We start from the raw sequence: 27,235 nt of genomic DNA on the forward strand, positions 1-27,235 counted from the left end.
ACCCAAAGACAGAAATCTCTTGGTGTTTTGAAGTTGTGTCACATGTATATACAAGTTACCTTGATGCTGCTTTGTTGTTTCTACCAAAGCCAGTCAGCATGCCAGATCACTGTTTCAGGTGAAGCTGATAAATGCACAGCTAGAGCTCTCTTCCAAATGTTTTCAGGAGATTCTGGTTAGACAGTGCCTAGGCAATGGAGAGAAAGTGTTCCTTTGCAACTTCACCTGGCTGGGCTTCCTAAGCAGTCTTCCAACTCATCCTTTTCTATCTGAGATGTTCCTGTATCTGCCTCTAATGGAATACTTACACAGGGGATTGAAAAACTGTGAGAACCATTCCAATCTGTATGTCTTTTGCACAACATACCTTGTGCTTTGAAAAATAGCCACTGATCCTGCTTAGCTTGCTGTATAGGTAGCCAAGTTTCAGGCACCAAGGGTTCTGTTTACAGCAAAATGGTTTCATATATGTTTCCACAGATAGCATCCAGAATTGGAGAAGGATTGTACAATTGATGCTGAGGCCAAAGATGCACTGACTGGCCTGTCAACCCACCCAGGCACAGTTTCCCCAGCAAGACTGAGTCCTCGTATGTGGCCTCTTCCCACAAAAGTGTGTTTTCACTAAGCTGTATGCTTTTATCAGAAATTCTTTACCCTGAGGTTGGTGAGGCACTGGCACAAATTTCTCAGAGAAGCTGTGGATGCCCTCCCCTGGCAGTGTTCAAGGCTTTGTTGGATGGAACTCTGAACAGCCTAATGTACTGGAAGGTGTTCCAGTAGAGGAATCAGGTGTTCCAGGGGTTTTGAAACTAAATGATCTTTAAAGTCCCTTACAACCCAAACCATTCTATGATTCTGCTCTGTGAAGGAAAAGATAGCAGCCCCAGTTGGGCCATGAGACACACACCACCCTGAAATAACCCCGGGCCTGACTCACAGACTCGGAAAGCCAGAGGAGAAATCCCAGCAGGGTTTTCTCACAGGCTCTCTGTCTCATTAAGTGCATGCAGTTGTAGACGTGTTCTGAAAATATCCAAGTAAGTATGCAGCACCTTTCTGCTTCTTTTCAGACTTTAAACAGGTATATCAGCTTTTGCACTTTCACATTTGTTTTACTTTTTCTTTCTTTCAAAGTCTCAATCAATACAGGAGAGAGAAAAGATGTCACTCGGGTACATTCCTGTTTTTAAATAAACCAGACTGGTGAGGTTTCTGTGGCTGATGGACAAACACTTGTTTGATCTTAGAATTGCCATGGTTGGAAGAGACCTCTAAGATCATCAAGCCCAGCCATCAGCCCAGAAATCTTTGCTCACATTCGCACATCTGGTACATCCCACCACCCCAAGCAGCACAGCCCTGACCACAGAACTCAGCAGCAGTCACTGGTGCAACAGTTAGCCTTGAACCATGCCCAGGACAGAAATGGGTGGAACAGGTCCAAAGCAAATCAAGGGTGAATGTAAACAATTAAATGATTAATGTCATTGTGAGTCTGTATCCTGGTCCATCTTTATTTATCACGATAGATACTCTTGCTGCTCTGTGTTGTGCTTATCTGGCACAACTAAGTGGGCTGTTTAAAGCTGTGGGAGTATCTCTACTGGTGCTGTTGCTCTGATGCAGGATGCAAGGTGGGACCTAGAGACCCCTTATTCCACTCCCAGCCATCTCCATGTCCCCCACAGCAGACAATACAATCCAGCTCTTGCTGCGTGCCTTGCCACTGTATCCCATGCCCGTCCAGGCTGTTGCCCTTCCAAGATCACAAGTGGCATTATTTTACTTCTCTTAGACTTTGTGAGCCTATTGTGAAAAAAAAAGAGTCAAGCTGAGACATCACCTGAAGGAATTTGGACTATTTCTGCTGTGTATTTGGGCACAGAGATTTTATTTGCCTGTAATAAGAAACATTACCTTCTCCTCCCCCCAATAAAATGATTCCTCTAATATTTAAGTTTCAAGACCATACACTGTGTTTATAACCCTCAGGCCCTGAAGTAAAATAAGATTGAGTTTCCCTCAGGTAAGTACTTCCAGACACTTTATCTGCTATATCATTACAACTATACCCTATTTGTTACTGTACTGTGTAACACAATACTTGCATTATATTCCACATAAAAAGCTGTTTCTGCAGCATCTTGTCATCATTTCACGAACGCAGCTTTGAAGCCGTTTTGAATTCTGAATTCAGTGCATAACAGCGAAGGCTCAAGTGCACAACACCGTATTATTTACTCAGATGGGGTTAATTGCTGAATAAAAGAATGGTTCCTTTCAGTTTACCTTTTTACAATCTCACTCACACTGGATATGGAAGACAGGTAAGTCTGTGATAAATATCAAACTTTCTAATCAGAAACGAGCCCAGTCGTATTTGAAATCTTGAACTTAATCCAGAATCAGGAAATGCAGCCACTTGTGTTACTGTTGCTGAAAGAAGAAAATGACCTTTTTATTGTAGCTTACATTCACTATTGTACTTGTGAACCATGGGGAATGAAGCAGAAGAAATACAAGGGCTTAAGGAGACCTTCTTTTAACAAGAAAACTGAAATTGGGTGCAATAAAAATATATAGCCAATATAAAGGCTGTGATTCTCCAGGGGAAATCTGTGACTTTGACATGGATTCACTCCTAACAAATTATTCCTGCTTCCTAGCTACCATTAGTATTTGCTTTCAGGCACCCTTTGCCTTAAATTTTACTTGCTTTAGCATCTGCGTGGGTTCATTTGAATGTAGAAAAATTAATAACCTACACCTCTAACAGGAATATAAAAAGTGAAATGATACTATAAATTATTAAGTGGAGATTGACTTTCAGCAAACTTTTTTTATTTCTCAGCAATGTTCCAGGGCAAATGCCTGCTGGATTATTTCATAATGACTCTCTGCTGATGACTAATTTACAGCTGAACTGGAATCCTGGACCAACATCAGTAACAGAGTGCCATAACTCAGTGCTGTGCTCTTGGACAGCAGACAGTGGTACCAGAGGAGACCAAATGTTCAACCAGAGATGAGAATCATAAAATTATACACAATTTTTTTGTGATGTGGAACTCAGATGGAACTTATACTTTACCTAAACTAAGTTTTTTATATAAGCAGTTTATTGTGATGCCATTCCGTGTCAGTGTCGCAGCAGGGGCTAGATTTACCAAGCAGTCATAATAATGTGTAGGCATTTAAATTAAATGGATGGATTTTAAAACATTTTTAAACTTTTTCAAATGTTTTAGAAATACTGAGAGCCTTATACATTCCCTCAGGGCTGTCTGATCTTTTTTTCTTTTTTTTTTTCTTTTCTTTTTTTGGAAATCAGTTAACTTAATTATCTAGAGAAATCAGAGCCTAGCTATGAGTGAAAGTTTAAGTTGATGGGTCAGGCAGTGGAAAGATGTGAGAGCTTTCTGTGCATTTTTACAAAGTCTCAGTATCTTGTAAAAGAGACTCAGCCCTGTCTTCTGATCCCTAGATCTCATTTTTCACTCTCTGATTTTGATGATAAGATTATTTTTTTTCTTTTCATTGTTTCTACTATAAAATTATCCAGAAGATACTTAAAATGAGATTTAAAAAAAAAAAAAAAAAAAAAGAAGAAAAAAAAAAGCTCATAGGAAGTTCCTTAAGCTTGCATGTTATTGAATGAGGTACTGACTTTGACTGAAAGGGTAACTCATACTTACTAGGGTAACTCATACTTACTGAAAGGTAAACTCATGCTTTTCTGGAATAAGGTCTTGTGGAATTTTTTTCTCATCTAACCAACTGGTTAGCTGACCAATAGGTCATTTTGAAAATTTTACCACAAGCTTCAGATGGAACAAACGCTTGCCTTACCTAGGTGTTTCCTTGGCTGTGATGGGCAAGGATCATCCAAGGCCAGCACTAGCAATGCTATACCAGAAGATGGGAGAGTTGCTGAATAAATCTCACCAGAAGCATCTGCCAGCAGTTCTGTGTGTGATTCCCTGGTGTCCCACTTCAGCAATGGTTGTTATGATGTGCCCCCTGAGCAAAACTGCGTTCCCATAGTCCATTAACATGTGGATTTGAAGCTCTCTGAGAACAAGAGTAGGAAGCAATTTTATAGTACCACCTTGCTGCAGTGGAGATTGAATTTTTTTCCCTCTTTCTCTCTCTTTTTTTTTATTAATTCAAGAAGAGGGAAAATAAGACCTTCTGAGCTGAAAAAGAAGAGCAGTGAAAAGCAAGAAAATACCTAAAAGTGCATGAGTCAGTCCTGTAGTAAAGTTAAACTTGAGATCTGGGAGAATAACCTCCATGTCACTACTTTAAATCATTTAGAGTAGTAGAGGACAGAAGGGGACATAACTAGCCAGAAAAGCTGTTATGAAAAGCATCCATCACTCGTTATAAGCTCTGTAAATCCATTGATCTGTGTATGTTTCTAACCTGAGCACATAGCACTGAGAGAAAAGCACACTTACTGAAATATAAAACTAGACCAGTAATCTGCCTCTCTTTTTCTCTGTGAATGCCTGTTCAAAAATACCCTTTACAGAGAAATTTCCACTCACTTCTACCCAATATTTATATTTATATGCATATTGTCCTACTTGTTATTGCAGGAACATTGTCCTCAAAAACAAAGTCTTCCCTAATGCTCCTAAGATGTATTTTTATGGACTAGTTATGTCCTTTCTCACTCTTAGTTCTGCTGAGTTAAGGAGGCTGAGCTGGCCAAATGTCTTCTCACACAAGAAACACTCTCTTCCAGCCATCCCATCCCTTCTGGATGAAGAAAACTCACATGCAGTCTTTTCCAGAAGCTTTGTCAGTAGCATTGACCTTTCCCTCCCTCTACTGGCACCTCCTAAGATCAAATAAACCTCTTTCACATGTATCATCCTGAGGAATCACAAACACCTTGTAGTAAACCAGTACCCCCGATCTTCCTTTTCTTCTATTGTTTCATAGTAATGAAATAACATAACAGAAAAATCTGCATTTTTTAAGTAAAGTTTTACGTAAATTCTTCTGGCTTTACCAGAAGAACTGTGTTATTCTAACCTCATGCTGCTATTGCAGACCTCCTCTGAGCTGATGATACTTCCTGGTTTGATATCATCAGCAAGTGCCACTAAAATACTTGTTTCTCTGTGTGTTAAAGAAATTCGTGAGAACATTTTCTGAAATCAGTTCAAAAGTATCTTTCATGTACTCTCCCAATAACCTCTTCCCAGTCAATTTTAATACCACTGCCAGTTACCATCTCTGTTTAAAGATTATTTTTACTCTTCCAGCACAAAAACTGTGCACGAGATATCTGTAACAAAACAAAAACAAACAAAAACTCCCTCCTAGTAATTTGGTAGCAGATAACAAGCATTTTGCAATATTTTTTCTAGTTCCAAATATGCATTATGTCAGAGAAGAAGGTAGCACCTACAGTCTGGTTTGATCTGCTTTGTTATATCCATTTTGTACTCTATTTTATGTTTCCTCCTGTCTTTTTTGATTCTTCTTTTCAAGATTTTCTCTAAAGCCTTGCAAACTATTAAAACACACCTAAGAAACCTGGGTTTTCCAGAATCTCCTTCCCTTCCTTTTCAAGCTTTTTCATCCCCACCTTGGAGGTGGACCCTTGCTGCTGGACTCCAGAAAGTTATCCCCTAAAACTGTAGGATGGGGTTGTTGCACAACTCAATTTAAATCAGGAAACTCCTAACCTGAGCTTCCATCTAAGCTCAGAGCTCAGGGAGCACTTGTCCCTCCTTCCCCAGCTATGCTGGATTCACTGTCAGTGTAACTCTTCAGCCAACAAGCAAGAAAAAATAGCTGTTAACTTGCTGGTGTGGCATTTGCTAACATAGCATGCTGAATTCCTTTAGTCTAGCTCTAGTTGTGATTCAACAATGACTTTGTGATGGCACAAGAAAGAGTTAACAGAACAAAAACCCAAGTTCTGCTTCAAGTACTTTTACAACTTTCTTTACGCCACAGAACTGTGGAGAAAAACATCTCAAGGGTTGCTCTTTTTTTCCATTAGGTTGTCTGCTTTCACAGGTGTTGAGTTGCTGTAAGATCTGAAAATCTCCATACTTGAAAATGTGATGGTGAGATGGCCTGGAACTAAAACACCCAACCTGCCTGACCCAAAGCCTGCAGGTTTATAATACAGTCACTTGCTAAACTGACAGTAACAGTCTGGAGGAGTATCAACACCTAATACCATGAAAGCCAGAGATAATTTTCTCCCTGGTAGCTGGTTCACCGTGTCCTGGAGCAGTGTATATGAGCTCTCACTCAGCCCTTAGGAGAATAATCAAGTGGGCATAGTATCTACCCACCAAACAAGTGCTGAATTTCACTTGTAATCTCCATAATAGAAGACAGATCCAGGTAATTCTTTCCTATCATTTATTTCCTCTAAGGATTTTCAAGATATCTTTAAAATTGAATTACTTTTGTACCATTATTCTGCCAGAAAGCTGAATCAAGATGTATATTTGGAGTCAGAGGGAACAGAGCTGACATTTTTGATGTTGAATCTTCTCATGGCCATCTGATTCCACAAGACTGCTGTCATGTTCATGGTCTTACTGGACAATTCACTTATGAAGGGACCTCATAGGGCTTTTAACCGAGCCTGTTGCTCCAAGAATGGTCAGCTGCTGGGTCAGCCCAGAGAGCTCAGGAATTTATTCAGTCAGTTCTTGAAAACCTCTGAGAATGGAGATTGTACAATCTCTTTGGATAAATTGCCCCCCTGCTTCATTGGCCACATGGGGAAAAGTTCCTACTTTCACTCAATTGAAAACCTACTTTATTCAATTTCATTGTTATCTTGTCCCTTCCAGGGACCAGGGACCAGGTTTTCTCAACTCTTTACCTTCAGAGCTCTTCCCATGATACCTCACCTACCCATTTCCTGAATGAACTAAAGCCTGGTTTCCTACAGCCTGGGGTCTGTACCCAGATATCCCCCCTCCTCACTCCCCTCAGGATCTTCAAGTCCACTGGCTCGTAGGCACTAAAATAGCAGTAGATGATACTGCTTTTCACATTGCTATCCACTTCTTCCTTGCAAAGAGCAGATCTAGCTTTGCATCATTCCTGATAGATCCATTGAGTACCTCTGCTGAGAGGTGATCCCTGATTCTGTTCAGAAACCTCTCTGACTGTAGCATCCCATAGTGTTGCTCATACAGAAAATGTCAGGAGATTTAAATACCCCATAAAATCCTGATCCAAGAACTCTCTTGAGTTGTTTAAATAAGATATTGGCCACTTTCTTACCCTGTTCAGGTAGTCTATAACACAATCCTACCAAAATGGCATCTTTACTCAGCTCTTTGACCCTGGCACACAAGCTCTCACTCAGTCCATCATCCATCCCATACAAAAGCTCCATGTATTAACACTGTTCCTTAGCACAGAGTACAAGGTACACTCCTCTTCCATGTCTCTCCTGAAGAGCGTGTTGTCATGAGACCCTACCCCATCACATCTGAGTTATTCCAGTGTTACTGTAGCTTTGTAAATACATAAAGAGCTCTGCTTCTTCCTGTTTCTTTCCCAGGCTCTATGCTTCACTGTACAGAAGCTTTAACAGCTTTAACCAGTAGTGATGACAAAATGACAGTTTTCAATTCTCAGAGAAATAAGGAGAGAGGTCAGCAGAACTGCTACCTCAGACTTTCAGAGGGAAAATTCTGGCCTGCTTAGGAGACAGGTTGAGACAGAGTATATTATTTTTTCCTTATGCAAAGACACCTCTTTCTCTGGAGTTCACAGAACTCATTGCATTACTGTCCTAAAGTGCCAGCCATGCAGAATAAGGGTATGTACCACCACAGACAAAGCACAAGGGAAAGGAAGGTGGACAAAGGTAAATAACATCCATACACATGATTATGCAAAATATTAATCTGTTTCATTTTTTCTCATCTCAAAGATGTTAATCTATGAGCAGGAACCTGAATGAATTAAGAAAAAAATATATGTCTTTCAAAGAGCTAATAAAAATATTGTGAGTCTGTTGCCTATTTTTCACCTCCCAACACATTATTTCTGTTATTAGAATGTAGAACCTGTGCATATGTCTAACATTTCTGAAGCTAACCAGAACATGAAGCATATACTGGAGGATGTCCACAGGTGACTAAGGGGGTTTTAGTAACATGACTGATTTATACTGCCAGACAACACAGCATGAGCAGGCTGATGGAGTAAGACTTTCATCATTGTAGACATGCTTGATGCATAAGTAGAATTATTCACAATCTCAAATTAGGAATTTTGGGTCAATTGAACCTGATTTTTTTCCAATGTGGGAGTTGTTCAGTGGGACTTGTTTCTGTATTATCCTCCCTATACATTAGAAAAAAACCAAAACAACTGTTAATTTCTTTTTATATTTTTCCTTATTGATGCTGAATCTTTCTGGCCAAGAAACACCAAGAAGCCAAAGGTCACTCAAGACTTGCTCCACTCTTTTGAGACAGAGTCCTCAGACAGACAGAACTGCTTTTCAAGCAATTTATTGGCCGTGAAAAGGAATGGAAGAGATGTAAAGAAGTGGCCCATAAAAAGAGTTGTTCTAGATTGTAGCTGATCTGGAATTTCACATCTGGAAAGGTGGAAAGTCAAAAGGCTCAGTTTTGCCCTTTAGGTGTGGAAAAGTGAGTATGTTTTATAAATAACATGTTCTTTCACTTGAGCAAAAAATAATAGCATGCTGTACGTGACATTCCTTCTCTGAATAGGTGAGAGTGACATGGGGGGCAGTAACATCTGAACTGAAGAGGGAGGTGAATCAAATTCTAACTCTTCTTACCTATCACAAAAACTGCAATTAGAGAGGTTCAAATCAATCTGGACAGAATAACAGCCTAGACAACTCGGTGGTTTATTTAATATGACCACAAAATGCATTTTGTTTTCCATTTTCTCAAATATACAGATATCAGACAGATACCAGGTAGAGATTTTTGACCTGCCCATTTTATGCTTTTCAAAGGTGGTTTGGTTTTGTGTAAATTGTTTTTCTATATCATTCCAAAGGATTCTATAACACTCTGTTCTTCAAGGATTCCTGGTCCTACTAGCTAGGTCAGACAGGTCCTGTTGGTGGCCCATCAGACAGTCTGGCAATACCAGGCAACTCTGCTCAGTCCACTGTCTTTTTTCTGACCCTGACTGGAGCTGGGAGTACTAAAGAACAAAATCAGTCCAACATACAGATCTGAGAGCCAACAGGTCCAGATCCAACAGTTCCTCACCTGCTTCCTTCCCACCTGCTATTTAAGGCATGGACTGCCATGAGTAAAACGTGGCACCGAATCTTCCAGCCTCCGGAAAGCTGGATGAGCTTGTGATAAACCCATTAGATTCTGAAGGTCTCCCTAGGGGTTTATTTAGCACACAAGGGATCTTTAGTGGCATAATTCAATGAACCAAAATCTCACATTTTCTTGAGCCTTTGACATTGTTCTGTCCTTCTTCCCAGGCTTGAGAGGACAATGGACACAGATTCCCAATGGTGTTATTGATGTGAGAGTATCACTAAATCAGCTTGTTGAATATGGGCTGACAACAATTAACAGTATTACTTACACGTTATTTTTAACTGTACATATTGTGTAGATAGATTAAGTGCCCAATAAAAGGAGACTTTCTGCATCTTTTACAGCTCATTTGGGAGAAATGAAGGCTCATCTTCTCCAGCCTGGTTCTGTAAGACAGACTGAACTCTGAGCTTATGGATGATCATGCCTGGGAGAGTGTTAGAGTCAATTTCTCATCACACATGGCAGTTTGGCTACCCACGTGGATGTTTCAGCATCCATGATGGTGCAGAACTAGAAAAATTACTCACCTGTGATTTCTGTGGCCTTCTTCCAGCAGAGATTTACAGCATCTGATGGTGAGGCATATTTTAGCTATTCCTAATGGATATAAACAGCCCAAACTTGTGTCATTATATGTTCTTTTGGATGCATCAGCCTCAGATATATCTTGGCTGTCTCTAAAATTTGAAGTTTCACTGCTTTTTAAAGTCTACAGTGTAAAAAAACCCAGTTTTACAGTGATTTATTTATGGCTCTTGCCTGGATTCACATGGGTAAGTCTCTGCATATTGTTGATGTCTATCGGTGTCTGTTCAGTAGGGCGAAAAAATGTGTGTCTCAGAAGTGAGGAAAAATGGAGAAATTTCTTTACAGTTAGGGGTTCAAAATTATTTTTTTATGCCCATGTGAAAAAGTTTTACAAAAATCCTGTAACCAGTGTATTTTCTGCCTTTTTATTTCTTACATGCAATACACTGATGTAGGTAAGAAAAGAAATACTCCTGTTTTCTTCTTGATTCTCTTTGGCTCCCTCTCTCCCTTTCCAGGAGAGCAGAAGAGATTGCTGAGGAAACCAGGACGTCTTCTGACACAGCATAGACAGCAAGGACACAAAAATGCTTCAAATGCTGTGCTGCAGAGAAGGTGTTGCTGTCTGTGTGACAGGCAGATTTCAGCTCAGAAAGCTATAAGCTGGGTTAGTTTGGTCTCCAAATTCCAGTGCTTGGAAAACTCCAGTTTGCTGGAGAGGTTTGGCACAAAGCTAGGACTGCTCCCTTTCTATCCTCACTGCCATGCAGATGTGGGGCAGACAGGGCAGAAGGTGAGAAGGGATGATGGTGCAGAGCTGCCATGGGGGTGCTGCCAGGCAGGGATCCTGATGACATGGAGCTCTCCCTCTGCTGCATGCTGTGGCAGCTATTACCATGCAGGACACAGCATCTCAGGCACACCAATGTGTGTCGTGGAGCTGGAGGCAGGCCACAGTACTCTACTGAAAATGGGTCAGAGGTGAGAGACAGAGGGATGTCTGTCCCAAAATCAGCTTCAAGATGTGCCTGTGAGCAGAGAAAGCACCCTCAGCAGCTCAAGCACTGTGTGGCAGATCACAGGCCGCATCCACCATCCAACTCTTGCCCCTTGAAATTGAGGTTAAGGCTCAAGGAAAGGCTAAGCAAATGCCAAAGGAGCTCACAGCGAACTTCTGACCAGGGACAGATTAACTTCCCTGCTACTTTATAATCACAGCTCTACACTGCACACAAAACAGAACCCAGAGTGGTCATGGTTTTCCACACATAGACAGCTTTGGTGGCACTGAACTCTTATCTGCCTGCTGCCTCAGTCAGCTGCTGGCACCATATGGAAACTGTAGCCAGTTTGATATGTCTTCTAAGCAACTCATTGCAGGAATCTGACTTCTGGTGTCATCCTAGGAATCCTGCTGGCCCTGGGGCCATTATCACCCCCTGCGAGGGGGAGGGAGCAGGCTCTGCAGCCAGGCCTGCAGTCTGCACACAGCACAGCATGGGCTCGCATTCCTCCTGCACAGCTGGATCGTGTTGCTTGAGTGGTGCTTTGCATGGTGTGAGGACAGTGCCACTGGCAGGCCTGAGAGCTCCTGTCTGCTTCATCACAAAACAGTGTTTAGGTCCAGCTTCAGCTCCGAGCTTGCAGTTCCTCCATCTGCGCTAAGTTGCAAGGGGGAAGCAGGAGGTGTATTGGGGCGGGAACCCAGTCCCTGCAGCCAGCTCTGGAGCTGAAGGAACACTGTGAAATACAATATTGCCTGGTCTGCAGGGGGACAAATCTGGAATCTCTGAATGAGCTTTAAATGGATTAGTTACACCCCATCAAACTCTTGTGGGCATTTTATTATTCAGAATTAAAGTGACCTGATTTCAGCATAGCTTAATTCCACTCGTAATGCAGTTAAGCTAAATCTGAAAATGAAGGCTTTATTAGAGCTGGTAAATCCTCTCTGCATCTCTGGTTAATTTGGATTAACTTTCTGAAGAGACCTTCCATGCCTGAACCCTGCAGGTGGTCTACTCGGTTATAGCATCTGTCACTCCTCTCTGCTAAGAGTGCCAGGAGAAAAACATGTGCTAAGATGGAGCACTCCTCATGGCAGGCTGAAGGAGCAGGAGAGGCTCAGCCACCAGAGGCTATTCCCCATGCAAGTCAACACTTCAAACACTTCTTTCCAGAGCTTAATGGCCAGCTGCCTCCTTAAGCAGGTACTACATGGTCTGGAAGCCAAGGCACCAACCCAGGAGGAAAGACTGTCTCCCAGGAAGAGGAGATCCTGTCACTGCCACTGCTGTGAGAAACACCAAGGGGACCAAAGCTGCCCTGGCAGCATCTGGTTTGCTCAACTGAGAGAGGAAGGGAAGGAGGCACAGCCATGTGTCCTCCTCTTTAGCCTTTTCAAGGTGAGTGGCTTTGAGATGCTCTCTTAGCTAGGTTTTCCCAACTTGCAGACTCCTTCTGCAGACTGCTACTTGCCAAGTCTTTGCACAGGTGATATTTCCTAAAAATGGTGAGTCTCATGGTCGAGGTGACAACCTTGTATATCCAAGTGTATCCAGGGCTCTGCATCTGAGTGGTCATTCCTAGTTTAGGAGTATGTGTTAGACTTCTGTCTCACTGGGCTTTTCTTCCTCTCTGGTGTGCATGCATGTCTGTGCTTTCCAAAGTGACCAGAAAGGCTCTGGTTCTGCCTGAATCTGAACATTATTCATTTCATGAATATTTGTCTAAGATGTCTGGTTGTTAAGGCCAAATGAAGCCTTCACTTCCTCTACAAATATTTGTGCAATGACCTATAACTACCGGCCAACATGCCTGCCAGCAGTCTATTACATGACATCCCATTTTGCAAATAACTATTATCATTTGATAACCTCTTGAGGTTAAGAATACAGATGTAAGATCTCCAAGATTCCTAAAGGGAATACTTCATATCAGAAGTATGTTTCCCTTGAGGATGACATCACCACAGGGACACATATTTCAAATATTTTGGCCACCATATTTTGAAAGCTTCTTTGGAAATACAGAAATGCTTTTTGAGCCCTGAAAGAGCTATTCTATTAGTCTCAAGTAAACATACTACCATTTAACTCTTTGGAAAAAGTCTTGAGCAATAATAACACAATGTGTCATGGGAAACAAAATAAAAAATTGTAGTGTAGCTAAAAAAAAAAAAATTGTTTGGTAGTTTGGTATATATTTTTGATATTACCTGAAAATAGTTCTTTGTGGGATACTACATCAGTTTTTTTGTGATGAGGCAGTTCAAACAGAGCCACAATTTCAGAGCAGGATCCTGACTACTTGGGGAGTTGAATGCTAGTTTCAAATCTAACAAAAAATCAGTGTGCACAGTGTGCCAGTAGCTAAACTGAAACCCTTAGCCTGAACCACTCCCACCTGTTAAGCTGTGGAGAAAGTAGTAAGCAGCTGTAGTCTTACCTTTAGTTACAGACAGGTCTTTCACTAGTGCCTGGGTACTGAAACTATATCACTTGGCTATTAAATTCAGCAGAAAAAGGTTTCACATATGTGTCTATGCATATACACAAAAATATAAATACATATATGCAAAAACATATGTACAAAAATACATATGTATATGGTTTTGTGCATATATATGTATATAATTTGTATACAGTTAAATGAATCATTTATTAGTTATTTTGCTTTGTTTTTTTTTTTTCATTCTTTTTTCTTTTAATGTCTTCTCCACTTTTATTTATTACATGCTTTATTTGTATCAGATTAAGCAATTTAGGAAAGCAGACAATGAAAAGAACATTTACTATACTTTCAGCTACTGAAGGCTCCTTTCACTCAAATATAACTAAAGTTCAGTGTATTTAAGGATGTTCATGGAGATAGTGAAGATTAAAAAGTCACCTTTCCTATTTGAGGGAGTGAAATTGATTTAAGTAATGTACTTGGGGAGAGGGAAGCAAAAATTCAGATTCTGTGCCTCCCTTTTGGCAGAAGCAGCAGGACCCAATTCAGTTAAGGCCCTCTCACAGTGACTGTTGCAAGAGCCTACTATATTCCACCATCAAGGCCATTATCTATGAGGTATGACACTTACGAAAAGTGGGATGGCACTTATTAAATGCACTTTAATAACTTAAATTACTTATTATTTTTTTCTTGCCGCTGATGTACAGGTCAATAACTACTCTAAGATGTTGTCTTACTTCCCATATTCATACTAGATTAATTACAAATAAGAGTTCATGAAACACTAGACCATCATTCTAAGGGTAGAATGAATTAGTATTATCTTTATAAACCTTCATTTACTTATTAATTTGACAATGTGGTATGCAAAATTATACATATGACATTCCAGAAATAATATTTAAGTTAAAATTAACATTCAAGTTTTCATTTAATAAAATAAATATGGTTTAGGCGTTGAATCTCATAAATATTTTTTGAAGGCAGCATTCTAGAATTGCTTCTGTTCTCAAAGACTTCAGAGAACTCCTAATAATTTGATTGACACTCCCTAAAGATTTGTTAAATAGGGATGACAATAAGAAGTCATCATTTAAAAAATTTATTATAACTGAAATCTTAGTGTAGAATTAATACTAATTATCTTAGTGCTGTAGTTTGAAAGCCAATATTTGAAAACATGGATAATTTATCTGAAGCTTTAAGAAGGAAAACATACTCAGTTCTGCTTTTAGCACACTGTATTAATATCTATGTATATAGACATGTCTATTTATACTGTGAGACGTGTTAATTACATTAATTTTTAATAGAGTTGTTAAGGTAGGCTGTATCTCACTTCCAACAGTCCAGACAGCCAACAGTTTGGATGCTTTGATAATGCACCTGGGGCACCTGCTCCTCCTTCCACATGTGTCCAGAATCAGACCTAGCACCACTGGCAGGCAGACTTTGAAAAAGCAAATTGCATCATGTTCACATGAAAACAAAATACCTGCTCTTTTAAAAATAAAAGTCAAAAAGCTGTCAGCTAAACTTCAACTGAAAAGTGATCCATTCATTTTCCAGCTTATTGGGAAATCTGGACATAGGCTTTGTCTTAGTCTTTCTAGAATGGTTACAAAAAAACAGATGTTCTTTCTGGACTGAAAAGCTAAGACAGAGGAAAATACACATTTATCATATGGGATTTACATTTTATATTGCTGTAGAACTGTCCCCTTGGCTGTTTTTCTTGTCCTGCAAGATAACTATCTTTTCTGTAGGGGTGACCACCTGCAATTCTGATTTCAGTGAAACACCTCCCAAAATAAAGCAGGTAGAGAATGGGACAAACACTCCCTATGTTTGTTGTTTTGGTTTGTTTGTTGTTTTTTTTCTCATGCTCCAGTCACATTCTATTTAGGCTTTTATATCACACTTCCCAGTTGAGTTTTTCAGTTCATCAGCCTCATTACAGACTGGGACAAAGGGCAGTAGAAGACAATCTGATCCTATTAGGCAACATGGCTCCTGCCTTTTTATAATGTTAAATGTGATCACAACACCACTGTTAAGATTGCATTGGAAAAATACCATTGCTACTCATAATTAATAAACAATCAATTTGATGTGAAAATATAGAATTATAAAGTTTGCCTAAGATACAGTGACTGGGTTAGCATGGCTACTGCAAATCAATGTTTTATTCTGAATACCAGTGTAAAAAAGAGAAGAGAAAAAGAGATTGTCAGGAACTGAGCTTTCAGATGATAGACACATGAAAGTGCATGAAATACGCATTTGCTGGCCTAACAGCCCATGAGAGAATGTTACCCCAAGAAGAAATTAAGAAATATTTGAAAAACACAGTGAAGCTCACAGAGTGATACCAAATTAAATAGATTTCATTTTTAGTTTTTGACATTACTAGACAATGGTCTTCACAAATCACTAACACATACTGATTCTAACGTGACCTAAAAATTAGAGGAACTTAGGAGAAGGAATATAACCCCCTCAAATTCAGTTTAAAAGTACAGATGTCTTTGTTTTTTCACTGGCAACTTCAACACTATTGCCTTTGGACATTTTATTTTTAAGAAACATCTGTCCAATTTGGATCTGTCATACTGCAACTGTGATTAGTTAGAGATGTTACAAAAAGTGAAATTACTTATGCAAGTCAAGTCTACAGAGTTAGTATATCATGAACGCAAAGTAATAAACTTCCTGAAAACAAAGACCTGAATTTCTTTGTTGTCTTTTAACCATGGACCCCAAACCACCTGAAAAGCATTATTTAATTACATATTGCTCAACCTGGAGACAGGACGTATACCAAAAATTCAGTAAGTCTCCTCTGAGATGGAAAACAACACATATTCAGAAGACATGCAATGCCATAACTTAGGAGGATGTGAAAAGTCAGTGAAAATTCAAGAGCACGTAAGTAGGGAACCTTAAATTATTTAGTTATATTTGTTATCTTTTACAACAAAGCTTTTTGGGTCATAATCCATAATGCTTAAAACCACTGATGGATGGTAGAGGGGGTTTTCCCCCTAAAATATGGCAGTGGTAAATGTTCCATTTCAAATCTTATTTATGAGAATTTTGAGATAAATTTTAGTTCTGGACAAAAATTTTTAGACAAATAGTTTACTCACCAAAAATGAAGGACAACTGAAGCTGTTTGAAAGTTTGGATTGAATTCAGCAAATTGTTTCAGCTAAACAATGTGGGGGAGGAAAGTGGAATTCTGAAAATGTGAAACATTCTGTTCTAACATTATCAAAACTACAAAATTCCTCCTTTATTTTCTTCTTTTTAGTTAAAGCATTAGAAAAAGTGGGCAATACAACCAAAAAGGAAGAAAAGAGAGTGACACACCACAAGAAAAACCTGGAGTGTGTCACACTTGGAGGCTTTTCAGTCTGACTGTTCCCAGTTTGTGCAAGAAAACCTCCAAACTAGAATGAGCTTTACCACAGAGAATAAGGATACGTGCACATTCCACATATTTCTCCTGTGAGTTAGAGCAAAGATGCACCAATTGAAAGCTGGAAAAGGCTATTAGTAAAGTCTACCAATTTGATCTCTTTGCTCATCTTACATAACCTGCTTGGTGAAAAGCAATTTAGATGGCTTTTCATGAGCTCTTTTTGATAGAACTGTTTTTGCACAGGTCATCTTCTGCCTTTTAGTGCCTTAAAATATTGATCTGGTGAAATCATCTGTTCTCCTGAATTTACCACCCATTTTAGATAAATGTTTCCCTACAGAAGACTACTGTTGCCTGGAGCTGACAAGTTCAGGACAAGGTTAAAGCTGCCTTACCTGCTCACAGGAGAACTGTGTCACAGCAGAAGAGACACTATCTAGTGACTGAGAAACATACTTTAAGCAATAAATTTCCCACTTGGCAAAGGATTGAGATATATCTTGCTTGAAATCTGGAATAGCCCTTGAATACAGTACACATTACTTAAAATTACTTAAAATGGCACATGTTGGGCCACTATTCACTTGAATTTGTACAAAGAACCACCAGAAAACAACTTGCTTGATAATAGGCAGGGGCAGAGCCTTTATTCAAAATCACGAGTGATGCTCAAATGTCTCATGCATCATTCCTTCTACTGTAGGAGGTTGGCAGAGACACAACATATTAGAAGACCTACAAAGATGCACATTTCAGGGATCTGCCAGAGGCTCTGACCCATTTCTTGATGGATATTTGAGCCTGTGCTCAGGGGCACTTTGAACAATCATCCACAACACAAAGCACCAGGACCCAGCAGTTCACCTCAGGTTTCAAAATCTCTGGAGTCTCACCCCAACCTGTTGTTGTCATGAAGTCTGGATAGATTGGGCAGCCTTCAACTAACTACTGGCAGAAATCCTAGGCTCGACTGTACTGGGGCTCTTTGGCTTCTCTCACCCACTAAGAGCTCATTAAGCACTCTTGCAAGGGAAGAACCTGGCATCCAGAGCTGCAGCTACTAAACTCCATCTACTGTCATCTGCATACAATTTGCTGTGTGGAGCTGAGGCACCACACTGTTGTGAAGGGAAAATGTGATGTGGGAGAACAAAAAACATTCGCTCTTACCCCATCCAAACCTTGCTTTTATATTTTCATAGGTTTGTTCACTTTTGCAGTGAGCAGAAAATGGGAGTGGAGAAACCTTTGAATATGCATGTGGCAAAATCACCTGTGATGCACCTGGCCACTGATGTGAATTTGGCTCAGCTTAGCAGTGATTATATGTAGACTCATGTCAGTGAACAACTTTTCTCAGCTGTGCTTGTTTTGCTGTTGATTTCTGGTTAGAGGGTCTTCTCAGGGCCCAGAAGTTGTTTTCCAGTATTAGTGTGTGGGAAAATACTGTCCACTTACATAGTGAAGGCCATTAGCTACCAAGGTAACAGAGAACAGGGTTTGAAATGACCAAGAATGCTACACTGCTAACCAGACAGAGTTGGAACAGATTATGAAAAATAGATTAACTTGCTCAGGTCTTGCCTTTGGCAGTTTGGGGTGTAATTGATCTCTTGCCTATATAGTACAAATGTCTGTTTTCCTGCCTTCTTCTACAGAAGACACCCAGTCACCACTTGTTTCAGTGTGCTTTTCTTTACCTAGCTCCCACTTGTAAAAAAAATTAAAAAATAAATAAAATATACATAAAATAAAAAACCCCTATTGTAGAATCTGTTATGGAGTGTAAAATGCTTTCCATCTACTCTCCCTTGTCCCTCCCAAGATTGCCAAGTGATCTAGTCACAAGAACACTGTCTCATCTGATTCATCCAGATTAGCAAACATTATTACTTAAAGTATTTTAGGTCATCTGTCTGATCTGGACAGGCACAGGTTAGAAAACTCACAGAAGCAGCTCCAGCAGGAAATCCAGTGGAGCAGTGGAGCTGTCATAAGAGGGTGACGAGCAGGCAGAGTTGGAAGGGAAAGCGAGCAGGAGGTGGCAGTCCCTTCTGCCCACCAGGATGAGTTTCACTTCTCAGATCCATCCTCAGGAGTGGTAAAACTTCTTAGACCAGGAAAATCTTAGGGCTGTGAGCCAGAAGGAAAGTTCACAAGTTTAAGAAACCTACTTTGGACAAATGCCACTAGGCAGAATTTCTGACAAGGACACAATATTAACAGCTCAATCCTTATATAACTAAAACGGACAAAATAGGGGGAAAAGGAATAAAAAAAGAACCTGAAGTTAGAAAGGAATACCTGAATTATGAATGTCACCATTATTTTTTATTCAAGTCAGAAAAACAGGCCTGCTTTTTACAAAGAGAAAGTATTTTTCCTTGATCTTTGTGGGAGACACTCAGTAAAGCAAGGGAAAAAAGAGAGAATTCATAGTCTTTGCCATTTCCAGAGCCCTGTTCTAACTCAATCATTAAGCCAGAGCAGTAGTGTAATCACACCTAAACATGATCAGCTATCTTTACTCCTTCCCTCTTAACATATGTTCGATTTTATAAAGTGCTGAGGAAGAGGAAATTGAGATTACACTATTTACAGATGTCCTGAGAATGCTGGAAATGGTTGATGGAATAAACTACAATGAGAGATCACCTTTCCTTCATTTCAAAGCATGTGATCCCTAATTTGGCTGATGCTGAGAGATGTTTTCTTCATGGGGCCTTCTGTCTCTTCCACTTTGGCAAGCAGTGGAAGAAGATGATAAAAGAGAAACCGATCCAAATTCAAACACATACAATCTGGACTTTATTTCATGTTTGGAAGGAGAAGGTTTTCACTTATATAAATAAATCAAAACATTTACAAAATCTTTTCCATGGCTCCCTGACTGTAGTGGTCAATAAAAAATAATACTTTTATCATGTATAACCCATGAAAACTGCCCCTTTGTAATGACAAAGGATTACAGCTATGCTATGTTCATTCTTGGCCCATTTCCTTAACTAAAATATAATGCCTGAATTTCCTTTTCTTTTCAATATGAGGTTAGTGCTGATGAAAAGTACCAGTTTAGCAGCTTAGGAAACTGAACATGTTACTCATCTAGAGTGTGAGAAAACCACAGGGAAGTGTAGTGTAGGGTACCACTAAAACCAGTCAAAACTGGGGTAGATGGGAAAGCTATTTCAAGAAATAACTTGTTCCCCCCACAAAATATATACAGTCCTTAGTCTCCCTGAGGACTTTGTCAATGGCAAAGACAAAGGAAATATGACTCAGACTATATGAGCATAGTGATCAGGTGATTTAAATTAAAATATAGAAGGTACCTCAAAGTTCAGTCACTGTTGAATATGAACAGAGATATATTTTTGATGAGATATGCCAAGGTTTTAGCTGTATGTGTGCTTTTTTTTCTCTTTTCTTCTGAAGTGGTAAAAGGCTGTCTTCAGAATATTAAAGCATATATGTTGATAAAACATATAAATTTATGATAAATGTATCAATTCCATCAGTAATGAGAAAAGTGTCATTAACTACATTGTTGATAATGAGATACATGTCAACATACATACATTAGTAAACAAATGCAAATGCTTATTCTTTGATTAAGTTGTGAGCTCATCTACAGCCCATGCCCACCTTGGCTTCAGTGATGGAAGGAAATCTCACTCTGAACTGTCCTGTTCACATCAGGATCTCCTGGGTCCCAAAAGTACAGCAGAAACTCCAGTTAATAATTAGTGACTATTACCAATGGTCAGGAGCAAATGAGTACAGAGGCAAAAAAAAAAGGAGAAACCTAATTTGAATTTATTCTCCTCTGTTAGCTGCTCTCCTTACAACACTCATTTCTCTCTCAGCCCTTTGGTGGTGGTTTACTAACTAAATTAAGACTTACTTAAATTCCTTAAATGCAGTCTTAGATGGCTAGGTTCAGGACTCATGCAAAAAGCCGGGGGATTTAATCTGTGGCTGGTGGATGTGAGTCTGAGAGCATCTCAGTGAACATAAATGAAAACTACATCTGAGGGAAGCTAGGCCAGCATAATGCACTCCTGGGATGAAGGGAGGCGGAAGAAGGTGTAAAATACACCAGCTCAGACTCCCTCCAGAGTTGGAGAACTCAGATTCACATCTGAATTTGGCTGCCATTGCCTGACTCAGAAAGGCAAACTCTTTCCAAGTCTGGAGACACCAGTACATTCTGTGCAAAACCCTTACAGAGATACTGTTCAGCTTGTCTAGCCCACAAATTAACTTAGCCTGACATATCTTCTGTTTTCCTCTGGAGGCACAGGCAGTGTTCAAAGGACCAGCGTTCAGCAGAAATGAGAATAACGCCGTGTACTGCTCTGCGATCTGCTGCTGTGTACCAGCATGAGCATGGGCAGGACCCCTGCGTGATGCCACGGGCTTTAATGCCAGGGCTGCTTTCTTAGATGAAAGAAAATGAGAGTGAAATAGTCTACTATATGGCAAATACATTGCAGAGAAGCCTCCAGGATCCTTAAAGCAAGATGTACTGTGAAAAGTACACGACAAAGTAGGGGCTGCTTGGCTTTTAGATGCATTGTAGTCATGTGAGCTGCAAGGAGGAAACATCTAGGGGTAAGACTTGTCAAGCAAAAAGACAAAGTGAGTACCAGTGCTGGCAGCCTGCATGGAATTTTAAACCCAGACTCAGATCTAGGAGAAGATGCTTTGTAGCAAAGTCTATCTACCCCACAGAAAATTTAGGAAGTTAGGTGGCCTCCATGAAGGCCATCACTGCTCAGATTTAAACTGGGAACAAACAACGTGACACTCAAGGCCTGGCTGAAGGAAACCTTCTACCTTTCTCTAGAGTTGCACTCTAGAAAGGAGTGGAGAACTTCAGGGACTGGCACATCCTTATCTTCTATAATCTCTGCAAAAAGCAATAGAGTAAATTATGTTTTCTTTAATTCACATGGGAATACATAGAGAGATGACTAGAACCCACTGCTTGGGCTGAATCACAAGCCACAGTTCATTAAAAATGGTGTAATCATGGCTGTTCAGAACTAAATTCCAGGACTTACACACCTGAGAAAATCTGGAGAAAACATTTTAATCTCTCTTCTACCATGAAAAATGTCACTTAGTTATGGAAAAGTTACAAAAGTAAAAATATAAAATTGGGGACTTGTAATTTTTTTTTAAAATCTAGCTTATTTCTAGACACAACATTAGAACTTTCTTTTATCTGGATCACCAGATGAAAAATAATTATATTAGAAAAGGATTGTCTCATTAATTGGACACATGAAACTAGAATGCTGCTCTCCCTCATATATTAGTACTATTAATGGATGACCTGAGATCATAGAAGTGTTAATAAGGCAGTCAGAGCTACTTTGAGCTCCATCCTCTGTTTTATAAGGAGCAAGCTCCAGTGTCTCCCCAAATCCGAGCTGCACATTGACACAAGAGGGTGCATGGCCACTGGGAGCCACCTGCACATGGGGCACAGGGGTGGCCAGGCACAGGAGCCCAACAACCCGTGCTGCTGGTGCCAAGGAGGGGCAGGGGGAAAGCAGGGCAATAACTGTGGCATCTTGGCCCAATGAGGGAAGGCAAGGTGGAAACACTACAAGGAGGTGAGCAGTGTCAGCAGCCTGAGGCTCCATGAAGTGTCTGTGAGAGAGAGCAGCAGCCCCAGCACAGCTGTGTCCCAGAGACCGAATTTGTAATGACTCGACAAAGCACATGCCAGAAAGCCTGCCTACCCCTGCAACCATAGAAGTTGTGAGTGGATGCTTTGGGCCAAATTAATCCCTGTTGGAAGCTCAGGAAAATCCAGGGGAGGTAGAGGCACAAAAAAATGTGGTCCTTTATAAGCATCATAGCTTGAAAGCAAATTTTTGTACATCAAGAAGTGATAAGCAACCAAACAAAGCAAAAGAAGACTTTTCTTTCTAAGAACTTCTGACTCCCATGTTTCTCATTGTTTCCTGCAGTCCCATCTATTGTCTCAAATTGCTGGTGGGACATCCATTAATTATCACTCACTAGCAAAACAGAATGCATACCTCTTTAAAAAAGGGTTCTGTGATTTGGTCAGCTTCATGGATATGGGCCAAGAGATTAGCACTAGATTCTGCCATCAGGATCAGCCTGTTGCAAGCCCACACTGTGTGCAAGGAAAAATTTTCCAGACATAGGAATTACACCTGAAAACTCTGCACTGTAACATGATAGAGCAGGTAACATCTGCCAGGTTATGAGAAATGTTAAATACACAAACATATGTTTGGGCAACCTCATGCAGACTTTTGTAGCTCATAAAGAAGACACCTAAGGGGGTATGCTTTCAAGAGCTGAGGTTGATATTTTTCATTGGGGTGATTAATATTGGCTGGAAAGTGAGCAGTAATAGTGGTGAAAACTGGGAAAAATAAACTTCAATAAAAGTCTCTGAGAAAAGGAGACGTTCCCAGAAAATGTTTAGACCAAAGCCAATTTTCCTTCAAGAAAAAGCACTAGAAGAAAGCCACCAGCCCAAAAACTGACTAACTCAGTGTTTTGATTGCTGCCAGGCACTTTGAGATACAAATACACAGGTTTCCAGCTAGTCCAGGCTGCAGGTGCAGGTCTGATGGCAATTCAGCAAGAGCAATAAGCAAAGCAAGTATCATTGTGCAAACTGCAACCACATAAAGACAACTATTCATGTGCTTTTTAAATGTTATACACAGTTCAGTTTAATCTATGTCATGACTGACCACATAGAGTTAAATCAAAACAGGCTGTTAGGGGAAACAAAGAGGAAATGAAACAATGGCAAAGATATGTTCAAGCTGAAAATACCAAGTGGTCTTTGAAGAAACAATAGGGATGCTATTAATTGTAAAATACCCTGTAGGCTCCAAGCAGGTTGGCAGCATTCACTTTTCCAAGCCTGAGGCCAGAACCAAAGAGGACACTAAGCCCTGAAAGCCTAGGAAAGCCGGAAAGCTGAGTGAGCTGCTAAGGGCTGTGGAGAGGGTGTCAGTGAATGCTGTTGGCTGCACAAGGCACCAGGCGAAGATGCAAAGATGATGCTGCAGTTTAGCAGTCTGTTGGCAGACCAGAAAAGGAGTTAATGGAACTGAAGAGGAACTCATACATGCAGGGAAGATTGAATTCCTGCCTCACATTACCCTAGATGAGGGAGAGAGACTCTTATGGTACTGAGATAGTTGCTCAGTATTAGACCCATTATTTGTGATTTACTAGGTATAATCCAGGATTACAATGCTAAGTCTTTAAGCACGCTTGGGAAACAGAAGTGTGGCATAAGGAAAGGAGCAAGGAACATGAGGTGTCATCATCCTGTGCTGGAGTGTGCCTCAGGTGTGGAAGTGACACACAAGGCAATGCATCCTAGCCCTGTTATCATCAGGCTGCTCAAAGGTGGTGCTCCCAGTCCCAGGGCTGGCACAGTGTATGCTGCCTTAAACAACTCTGCAGTGAGAGGTGTGTCCTGGGGAACCTGCTCCTGGAACACAGCTCAGCTTCTGCAAAGCACATGGGCAGCCCTGAGTGGGGCCATGCTCCAGGGATACTCTTGTGCTTGGCACAAGGTAGTTCCCACCCCCAGTCTGGGACTGGTGCAGTGCTCTTAGGAAGAGCCTCCTGCTCCTCGTCACTCAGAGAGTGATGACATCTGACACCACAACATTCTCAGACCTTGGTAAACTTAAGCTGGACAGCAAATAGGACTTCAAGGTCTGTTTATTAGGTAAGGATTCTCATGCTTGGATGCCACAGGCTTGTTGCATGCTCCCTCACGGACTACAATTCTTTCAGCCACTTGAATTTAAGTACAGATTATCCTATTTGGGACTATATCAAATAATTACATAGCTAGATAGAAAATCTACTGTAGACCCTTAAATTATTACTGCTAAAAACAGCTGGTTTAAAATAACAACTATAACTCAGTCATGGGTTATTATATATTATTTGGTGATTATCAACAATACATAGAAATATGCGTATAGAAGCATTTAAACAAGAAAAGATACATAAGAGAAACAAAATGAAACAAGTTAATGTTTATATCAGTGCTTATTCATGTTCTAGTCAGACTTCCATAAAGTATTCAAGGTTACTTTAAAAAAGAAAAAAAGTAAAAATTGTTTTGGATTAAACTTGCTTGAAAACAAGTGCAGTTTTAACCTGAATTGGTTTGATTACATTTTAGTTTTGAATACATTTTGAAAGAAAATAAACCAAAACAAAACAGCAAAATGTTGCACTCAGAGTGATTAACAGAAACCTTGACTTTTTCAAATAAAACAATTTTTCAAATCTAGATTCAATGTGTTATGCTTTGCTAAAACTTTTATTGGCATAAAAACATGCCAGATTCTTAGTGTCACCAAGAAAACAGGTGACAAAATACTTAGGAAATCAAGGAAAACTTCTAGGACGTAAGATCATAAAATAAGGATGAAAAAGCATCATAAAACAAACCCTGAGAAAGTTCCCACAGCTATAAATAAAGGATGAATGGGAAGCTGGATAGGTTTGTTGCCCAGATCATTTGTATCCTTTATTGTCCCTGTGTTGTCCTATGTGGACTTGATGGTAGATGAACCTTCTGCCCAGCTCTTTGATGACATCCTGGGTTTCATCAGGGAAGCCCCCCAGGAGCAGTGGGCAGAGCCAGGAGCACCCACCTCTCCCTGAGGTCACCACATGCCACAAAGTCCCAGGCAGTGCTGTGGTCAGTGGTGGTCACCCCACGTGGGATCTCTGGGGGCGTTGCCATGGCAGGCACCCACAGAAACACATCCCTGACCTTCATCCTGCACTTTCTCCAGCACTGCCAATCCCATCCATGTAATCAAACTCTGCCCAGCATCCATCCGCTCGGGGATGAGTCTGGGTGACAGCAGATGCTCTGCAAATGCTGCCTCTTTTGGCAGCTAATGTGAGAGGTCCTTGCAAGAGCTGATTGGTTGTATTTCCTTCCTCCTTATCACCAAAACTGTGAGGACCCAGAGCAGCCTGTGCCATGCTATTGAATGGGCAATGGTGCAGACCCAGCCTGCCCATAGCCACATGGGGCAGGCAGGAACAGACTGATGTGATCTTTTTTTGCATGGAAAACTTTTTCTCTGTGACATCAGCTTCTGCTTCAGGATGCCTGTTGCCTCCACAGGTCTCTGTGCTCTGCTCTGGGGAACTGCAGACCAACATGGTGAAAAGCAGAGATGAGTGTTCACCCAGCAGAGCTGGCCAGCCTTCCATGAGTATGCAGCAGAGGCATGCTCAGGGTGATGTGGGTTACCCCAGATTTCCTCCACCCACAGGAAGGAGAGGATGATGCTGACCTGAACATATTTCGGATTCTCCTCTTTCTCTTCCTGCCATCATCTACCCACTTCTTTCTCCTGCCACCTCCCTCTTGCTATAAAGCAGCTAGATAGTCTCCAATCTGACTTCTGATTTACTCCTTTCAAGTTATGTTTCGATAAATAGATTAAATATTTTCAAGGCTCACCCCTACTATTTTGAGGAACAGCAAATTTACCAGGATGGACTAGCTGGCCTCAATACTTGAGAACATGCCATGCCATGTTTACTTTTCCATGCAGATGTGACCATAGGGACCAGGAAATATCATGCAGAATTAAATAAATACATAAAAGAGAATATTTTCCAATATCTACAAGGAAATTTTGGAGGAGATGACTGATGCCAAAATATTTTTTTTACACTTGATGTGTCAGCAGGGTTTGGGCAGGTGCCCCTAGTAAAAAACAAGAACATATTTGTGCACATTCAACACCCTCTTTGGGAGATGCTGTTTCCTTAAACTGCCATATGGGTTGTATTCTGTATCCAAGGTGTTTTACGGGAAAATAAAACAATTTTTTATCATATACAGAGTGCTTAAGCCCAAACAGATGAGGAGAAAAAAGTAAAGTATCATGATAAAAGGCTCCAAGCAGCTTTGGAAATAACTAGATCTGCTACAAAGAAGTTAAACAAACAGTAAGTGTAATCTAAATGCTATATTATGAAAGTAACACACTTGGAAGAAAAGTTTCAACAGCCCAACCCAACATACAGACAGTTTTCAGTATATGCAGGCTGTCTTGCTTGCCCTGACTAGCAGAAGGTAGGTTCCTCATCACAGTGAATTCTGGGAAGAAATGTATGACTGAAAAACCTTGCCAAGCATCCAGGAAAACAGATATTTTTAAATGGATGCAGTTGTGAGTCGGCCCCATACCAAATATTCAGCATAGTGCCTTTAGACATATTAGTGCCCTCACAAAAGATGGGTCTGTGCTGGCCAGTGACCAGTGGTCAGTTCTATGCAGTGACCACCACTGAAAACTGCAACTGTCCTTCCTCCCAAGCTTCAGGGTGTAAGATAGTTGCTTGAGGAAGTGCAGCACTAAGATTCAGAGTCAAGCAAGAGCAGTGTATTGCTGTTACAAACCGTACCCTGTCAAGTCCTTCACCGAGAACACAA

At 40.5% G+C, this 27,235-nt stretch overlaps 2 long non-coding RNA genes across 2 annotated transcripts; one reads left to right on the forward strand and one right to left on the reverse strand.

Moving 5' to 3' along the window:
- Positions 1 to 1,493: 1,493 nt before the first annotated feature.
- LOC111924736 (uncharacterized) lies at positions 1,494 to 5,847 on the reverse strand. The gene is made up of 4 exons (XR_002861823.2): positions 5,545 to 5,847; positions 3,853 to 4,074; positions 2,293 to 2,439; positions 1,494 to 1,809 (listed from the first exon to the last, which is right to left on the reverse strand). It is a non-coding gene; the product is annotated as an uncharacterized LOC111924736 (long non-coding RNA).
- Positions 5,848 to 16,085: 10,238 nt separating this feature from the next.
- On the forward strand, positions 16,086 to 18,495 carry LOC147655379 (uncharacterized). The gene is made up of 2 exons (XR_015278906.1): positions 16,086 to 16,241; positions 16,627 to 18,495. It is a non-coding gene; the product is annotated as an uncharacterized LOC147655379 (long non-coding RNA).
- Positions 18,496 to 27,235: the final 8,740 nt, after the last annotated feature.

The sequence above is a fragment of the Cyanistes caeruleus genome, chromosome 1 (assembly GCF_971803275.1).
Source record: "Cyanistes caeruleus chromosome 1, bCyaCae1.hap1.1, whole genome shotgun sequence".
NCBI lineage: Eukaryota > Metazoa > Chordata > Aves > Passeriformes > Paridae > Cyanistes > Cyanistes caeruleus.